Source organism: Schistocerca gregaria, unplaced genomic scaffold (genome assembly GCF_023897955.1).
Source record: "Schistocerca gregaria isolate iqSchGreg1 unplaced genomic scaffold, iqSchGreg1.2 ptg000174l, whole genome shotgun sequence".
NCBI classification, from domain to species: Eukaryota; Metazoa; Arthropoda; class Insecta; order Orthoptera; family Acrididae; genus Schistocerca; species Schistocerca gregaria.
This window is the reverse complement of record NW_026061726.1, coordinates 2,363,056-2,370,840: the sequence shown is the minus strand read 5'-3', so window position 1 is coordinate 2,370,840 and position 7,785 is coordinate 2,363,056. Positions and strand designations below refer to the sequence as shown.

Sequence of the window (7,785 nt, the reverse complement as noted above, 5' to 3'; positions counted from 1 at the left end):
GCGCAGTGCAATGGAGACGCGGAAACTTGTTGTGGCCCAGTGTTTTGCAGTTGGACGACAAGATTGGTACACAGTAGTAAAGAGCGAGGCACTGAGTTGGCATGAATAATGGAGTGCACAATGGGGTTCGAGATGTGTTTGTTACCTCAGGCGCTGTATGATTGTCGACAAGGAGTGAAAACGGAGCAATTTGTGACGGCTCTTTCAATTTAAGACGTTAAAAACAGACGGAATTTGCATTTGTAATACCAGAGCATCGAATCTACTTGGAACTTTTGTGTATATGAACGGGTCCGCGCCTTTGTACTCTGCTCCCTTCACCGCTACAAACCAACAACCATCGTGTCCGTGCGCATCTGGGTCGCAAAGACTGGTCAATAGCGCAGTTCGCTCGTGATGGGGCGTATCTCACTTGGTAGAGCGTTCGCTTGGCATGTGAAAGGTGCAGGGTTCCAGCCGCGGCGCCTCCTTTTTTTGTGGTCAGTGCATGGTAAGTGTTGGTCGCGGCGAACCTAAAGGCACGCAAGATGTTGCAAAGCCAGCGTCACAGACTGATATGATGTATACTGACGTAAGGAGAGCAAGATGTAAGTGTGGGGACCGGCTGTTATCGAGGTGTCATCTGTCTTAGGTATCGCGGCTTAACCTCATTGAAGTCTACAGGGTGGACAACACGTTGGTCTTACTCAGAGCGGTGTCCGAATTCTATTTTCGACGTTATACGTGCCACTTTCATTGTGGCCAACTACGATTCGATACAGAATGCACGAAACCTGAAAGACACCCTAACGGATACATAGAGAGTAGTGTTTGTCTGCTGAATAATGGGAGTTCAAGGGTCTGTGTCGTCTATATGGCTGTATGTAGCACCATTAGTCTTTGGGGGGGCCTGCGTATCTCAGATGGTAGAGCGCTCGCTTAGTATGCGAGAGGTACTGGGATCAATACCCAGTGCCTCCAGAATTTTTACCACACCTACATGCGCACCTTGCCATGCAAGTGGAATAATTCACAACCAGCAGATGTGTCTAGGAAGATACAAGCGAATGATTAGCATCCACAATTGACAAGCGTGCTGTTATTAGTGTGCAGGAAGCACCCTCCTCCCACGCCTACACTTAATTTAGAAACAGTACAAGTGTTCCCGTAAGATTCTCAAGCCTATGTCGGAAAGATCTGCCTTGCGCTGAGTTCACTTAAATCCCACTGCACATTCCTATTCTTTGCGTGCAGTCAGCTGCTACTGGTGTTGCTAGTTGTGACTGCTGATAACAGATGCTGTAGCAATCAATTCATGGAGTGAGTTGTATGTTTTGCGATAGTCTGTCTCTGACAAGCAAGCACAGGTGACATAGGTGCGAACACAGGAAGCTTTCAGACCCTCGCTGCCTGCAGACACCGAGCAGCAACACTAGGAGGGCGGTCTAAGCCGTAGGCGAAATGTGCTCATTCGCTTTGGCGCGACGTCGAACTATAAATAATGCTGTCACTAGCGTGAGCGTCGTGGAAAGTCGGAAAAGTCGGCTGCGAGGGTGAGTGCCAAGTTTGGGGAGCGTTTCGTAGTATGCGCAGTGCAATGGAGACGCGGAAACTTGTTGTGGCCCAGTGTTTTGCAGTTGGACGACAAGATTGGTACACAGTAGTAAAGAGCGAGGCACTGAGTTGGCATGAATAATGGAGTGCACAATGGGGCTCGAGATGTGTTTGTGCTGTATGATTGTCGACAAGGAGTGAAAACGGTGCAATTTGTGACGGCTCTTTCAATTTAAGACGTTAAAAACAGAAGGAATTTTTATTTGTAATACCAGAGCATCGAAACTACTTGGAGCTTTTGTGTATATGAACGGGTCCGCGCCTTTGTACTCTGCTCCCTTCACCGCTACAAACCAACCAACAATCGTGTCCGTGCGCATCTGAGTCGCAAAGAATGGGGAATAGCGCAGTTTGCTCGTGCATGGGGCGTAGCTCAGTTGGTAGAGCGTTCGCTTGGCATGTGAAAGTTCCAGGGTTCAAGCCACAGCGCCTCAATTTTTTGTGGTCAGTGCATGGTAAGTGTTGGTCGCGGCGAACCTAAAGGCACGCAAGATGTTGCAAAGCCAGCGTCACAGACTGATATGATGTATACTGACGTAAGGAGAGCAAGATGTAAGTGTGGGGACCGGCTGTTATCGAGGTGTCATCTGTCTTAGGTATCGCGGCTTAACCTCATTGAAGTCTAGAGGGTGGACAACACGTTGGTCTTACTCAGAGCTGTGTCCGAATTCTATTTTCGACGTTATACGTGCCACTTTCATTGTGGCCAACTACGATTCGATACAGAATGCACGAAACCTGAAAGACACCCTAACGGATACATAGAGAGTAGCGTTTGTCTGCTGAATAATGGGAGTGCAAGGGTCTGTGTTTTCTATATGGCTGTATGTAGCACCATTAGTCTTTGGGGGGGGGGGGGGGGGGGCGGGCGTAGCTCAGATGGTAGAGCGCTCGCCTAGTATGCGAGAGGTACTGGGATCAATACCCAGTGCCTCCAGAATCTTTAACACACCTACACAAGCACAAGCGTGGTGTTATTAGTGCGCAGGAAGCACCCTCCTCCCACGCCTACACTTAATTTAGAAACAGTACAAGTGTTCCCGTAAGATTCTCAAGCCTATGTCGGAAAGATCTGCCTTGCGCTGAGTTCACGTAAATCCCACTGCACATTCCTATTCTTTGCGTGCAGTCAGCTGCTACTGTTGTTGCTAGTTGTGACTGCTGATAACAGATGCCGTAGCAATCAATTCATGGAGTGAGTTGTATGTTTTGCGATAGTCTGTCTCTGACAAGCAAGCACAGGTGACATAGGTGCGAACACAGGAAGCTTGCCGACCCTCGCTGCCTGCAGACACCGAGCAGCCACACGAGGAGGGCGGCCTAAGCCGTAGGCGAAATGTGCTCATTCGCTTTGGCGCGACGTCGAACTATAAATAATGCTGTCACTAGCGTGAGCGTCGTGGAAAGTCGGAAAAGTCGGCTGCGAGAGTGAGTGCCAAGTTTGGGGAGCGTTTCGTAGTATGTGCAGTGCAATGGAGACGCGGAAACTTGTTGTGGCCCAGTGTTTTGCAGTTGGACGACAAGATTGGTACACAGTAGTAAAGAGCGAGGCACTGATTTGGCATGAATAATGGAGTGCACAAGGGGGCTCGAGATGTGTTTGTTACCTCAGGTGCTTTATGATTGTCGACAAGGAGTGAAAACGGAGCAATTTGTGACGGCTCTTTCAATTTAAGACGTTAAAAACAGACGGAATTTGCATTTGTAATACAAGAGCATCGAAACTACTTGGAACTTTTGTGTATATGAACGGGTCCGCGCCTTTGTACTCTGCTCCCTTCACCGCTACAAACCAACAACCATCGTGTCCGTGCGCATCTGAGTCGCAAAGAATGGTCAATAGCGCAGTTCGCTCGTGCATGTGGCGTAGCTCAGTTGGTAGAGCGTTCGTTTGGCATGTGAAAGGTTCAGGGTTCAAGCCGCGGCGCCTCCATTTTTTGTGGTCAGTGCATGGTAAGTGTTGGTCGCGGTGAACCTAAAGGCACGCAAGATGTTGCAAAGCCAGCGTCACAGACTGATGTGATGTATACTGACGTAAGGAGAGCAAGATGTAAGTGTGGGGACCGGCTGTTATCGAGGTGTCATCGAGTGCAGATCTGTCTTAGGTATCGCGGCTTAACCTCATTGAAGTCTAGAGGGTGGACAACACGTTGGTCTTACTCAGAGCGGTGTCCGAATTCTATTTTCGACGTTATACGTGCCACTTTCATTGTGGCCAACTACGATTCGATACAGAATGCACGAAACCTAAAAGACACCCTAACGGATACATAGAGAGTAGAGTTTGTCTGCTGAATAATGGGAGTGCAAGGGTCTGTGTCGTCTCTATGGCTGTATGTAGCACCATTAGTCTTCGGGGGGGCGGGCGTAGCTCAGATGGTAGAGCGCTCGCTTAGTGTGCGAGAGGTACTGGGATCAATACCCAGTGCCTCCAGAATTTTTAACACACCTACATGCGCACCTTGCCATGCAAGTGGAATAATTCACAACCAGCAGATGTGTCTAGGAAGATACAAGCGAATGATTAGCATCCACAATTGACAAGCGTGCTGTTATTAGTGCGCAGGAAGCACCCTCCTCCCACGCCTACATTTAATTTAGAAACAGTACAAGTGTTCCCGTAAGATTCTCAAGCCTATGTCGGAAAGATCTGCCTTGCGCTGAGTTCACGTAAATCCCACTGCGCATTCCTATTCTTTGCGTGCAGTCAGCTGCTACTGGTGTTGCTAGTTGTGACTGCTGATAACAGATGCCGTAGCAATCAATTCATGGAGTGAGTTGTATGTTTTGCGATAGTCTGTCTCTGACAAGCAAGCACAGGTGACATAGGTGCGAACACAGGAAGCTTGCAGACCCTCGCTGCCTGCAGACACCGTGCAACCACACTAGGAGGGCGGCCTAAGCCGTAGGCGAAATGTGCTCATTCGCTTTGGCGCGACGTCGAACTATAAATAATGCTGTCACTAGCGTGAGCGTCGTGGAAAGTCGGAAAAGTCGGCTGCGAGGGTGAGTGCCAAGTTTGGGGAGCGTTTCGTAGTATGCGCAGTGCAATGGAGATGCGGAAACTTGTTGTGGCCCAGTGTTTTGCAGTTGGACGACAAGATTGGTACACAGTAGTAAAGAGCGAGGCACTGAGTTGGCATGAATAATGGAGTGCACAATGGGGCTCGAGATGTGTTTGTTACCTCAGGTGCTGTATGATTGTCGACAAGGAGTGAAAACGGAGCAATTTGTGACGGCTCTTTCAATTTAAGACGTTAAAAACAGACGGAATTTGCATTTGTAATACCAGAGCATCGAAACTACTTGGAACTTTTGTGTATATGAACGGGTCCGCGCCTTTGTACTCTGCTCCCTTCACCGCTACAAACCAACCAACCATCGTGTCCGTGCGCATCTGAGTCGCAAAGAATGGGGAATAGCGCAGTTTGCTCGCGGATGGGGCGTAGCTCAGTTGGTAGAGCGTTCGCTTTGCATGTGAAAGGTCCAGGGTTCAAGCCGCGGCGCCTCCATTTTTTGTGGTCAGTGCATGGTAAGTGTTGGTCGCGGCGAACCTAAAGGCACGCAAGATGTTGCAAAGCCAGCGTCACAGACTGATATGATGTATACTGACGTAAGGAGAGCAAGATGTAAGTGTGGGGACCGGCTGTTATCGAGGTGTCATCTGTCTTAGGTATCGCGGCTTAACCTCATTGAAGTCTAGAGGGTGGACAACACGTTGGTCTTACTCAGAGCGGTGTCCGAATTCTATTTTCGACGTTATACGTGCCACTTTCATTGTGGCCAACTACGATTCGATACAGAATGCACGAAACCTGAAAGACACCCTAACGGATACATAGAGAGTAGTGTTTGTCTGCTGAATAATGGGAGTTCAAGGGTCTGTGTCGTCTATATGGCTGTATGTAGCACCATTAGTCTTTGGGGGGGCCTGCGTATCTCAGATGGTAGAACGCTCGCTTAGTATGCGAGAGGTACTGGGATCAATACCCAGTGCCTCCAGAATTTTTAACACACCTACATGCGCACCTTGCCATGCAAGTGGAATAATTCACAACCAGCAGATGTGTCTAGGAAGATACAAGCGAATGATTAGCATCCACAATTGACAAGCGTGCTGTTATTAGTGTGCAGGAAGCACCCTCCTCCCACGCCTACACTTAATTTAGAAACAGTACAAGTGTTCCCGTAAGATTCTCAAGCCTATGTCGGAAAGATCTGCCTTGCGCTGAGTTCACTTAAATCCCACTGCACATTCCTATTCTTTGCGTGCAGTCAGCTGCTACTGGTGTTGCTAGTTGTGACTGCTGATAACAGATGCTGTAGCAATCAATTCATGGAGTGAGTTGTATGTTTTGCGATAGTCTGTCTCTGACAAGCAAGCACAGGTGACATAGGTGCGAACACAGGAAGCTTTCAGACCCTCGCTGCCTGCAGACACCGAGCAGCAACACTAGGAGGGCGGTCTAAGCCGTAGGCGAAATGTGCTCATTCGCTTTGGCGCGACGTCGAACTATAAATAATGCTGTCACTAGCGTGAGCGTCGTGGAAAGTCGGAAAAGTCGGCTGCGAGGGTGAGTGCCAACTTTGGGGAGCGTTTCGTAGTATGTGCAGTGCAATGGAGACGCGGAAACTTGTTGTGGCCCAGTGTTTTGCAGTTGGACGACAAGATTGGTACACAGTAGTAAAGAGCGAGGCACTGAGTTGGCATGAATAATGGAGTGCACAATGGGGCTCGAGATGTGTTTGTTACCTCAGGTGCTGTATGATTGTCGACAAGGAGTGAAAACGGAGCAATTTGTGACGGCTCTTTCAATTTAAGACGTTAAAAACAGACGGAAATTGCATTTGTAATACCAGAGCATGGAAACTACTTGGAACTTTTGTGTATATGAACGGGTCCGCGCCTTTGTACTCTGCTCCCTTCACCGCTACAAACCAACCAACCATCGTGTCCGTGCGCATCTGAGTCGCAAAGAATGGGGAATAGCGCAGTTTGCTCGTGCATGGGGCGTAGCTCAGTTGGTAGAGCGTTCGCTTGGCATGTGAAAGTTCCAGGGTTCAAGCCACAGCGCATCAATTTTTTGTGGTCAGTGCATGGTAAGTGTTGGTCGCGGCGAACCTAAAGGCACGCAAGATGTTGCAAAGCCAGCGTCACAGACTGATATGATGTATACTGACGTAAGGAGAGCAAGATGTAAGTGTGGGGACCGGCTGTTGTCGAGGTGTCATCTGTCTTAGGTATCGCGGCTTAACCACATTGAAGTCTAGAGGGTGGACAACACGTTGGTCTTACTCAGAGCTGTGTCCGAATTCTATTTTCGACGTTATACGTGCCACTTTCATTGTGGCCAACTACGATTCGATACAGAATGCACGAAACCTGAAAGACACCCTAACGGATACATAGAGAGTAGTGTTTGTCTGCTGAATAATGGGAGTGCAAGGGTCTGTGTTTTCTACATGGCTGTATGTAGCACCATTAGTCTTTGGGGGGCGGGGGGCGGGCGTAGCTCTGATGGTAGAGCGCTCGCCTAGTATGCGAGAGGTACTGGGATCAATACCCAGTGCCTCCAGAATCTTTAACACACCTACATGCGCACCTTGCCATGCAAGTGGAATAATTCACAACCAGCAGATGTGTCTAGGAAGATACAAGCGAATGATTAGCATCCACAATTGACAAGCGTGCTGTTATTAGTGCGCAGGAAGCACCCTCCTCCCACGCCTACATTTAATTTAGAAACAGTACAAGTGTTCCCGTAAGATTCTCAAGCCTATGTCGGAAAGATCTGCCTTGCGCTGAGTTCACGTAAATCCCACTGCGCATTCCTATTCTTTGCGTGCAGTCAGCTGCTACTGGTGTTGCTAGTTGTGACTGCTGATAACAGATGCCGTAGCAATCAATTCATGGAGTGAGTTGTATGTTTTGCGATAGTCTGTCTCTGACAAGCAAGCACAGGTGACATAGGTGCGAACACAGGAAGCTTGCAGACCCTCGCTGCCTAAAGACACCGTGCAGCCACACTAGGAGGGCGGCCTAAGCCGTAGGCGAAATGTGCTCATTCGCTTTGGCGCGACGTCGAACTATAAATAATGCTGTCACTAGCGTGAGCGTCGTGGAAAGTCGGAAAAGTCGGCTGCGAGGGTGAGTGCCAACTTTGGGGAGCGTTTCGTAGTATGTGCAGTGCA

General features: G+C 49.0%; 2 non-coding genes across 2 annotated transcripts; both read left to right on the top strand.

Moving 5' to 3' along the window:
* The first annotated feature begins 1,955 nt into the window (after positions 1–1,955).
* On the top strand, positions 1,956–2,028 carry Trnaa-ggc (transfer RNA alanine (anticodon GGC)). The gene has a single exon. It is a non-coding gene; the product is annotated as a tRNA-Ala (tRNA).
* Positions 2,029–5,029: 3,001 nt separating this feature from the next.
* On the top strand, positions 5,030–5,105 carry Trnaa-ugc (transfer RNA alanine (anticodon UGC)). The gene has a single exon. It is a non-coding gene; the product is annotated as a tRNA-Ala (tRNA).
* Positions 5,106–7,785: the final 2,680 nt, after the last annotated feature.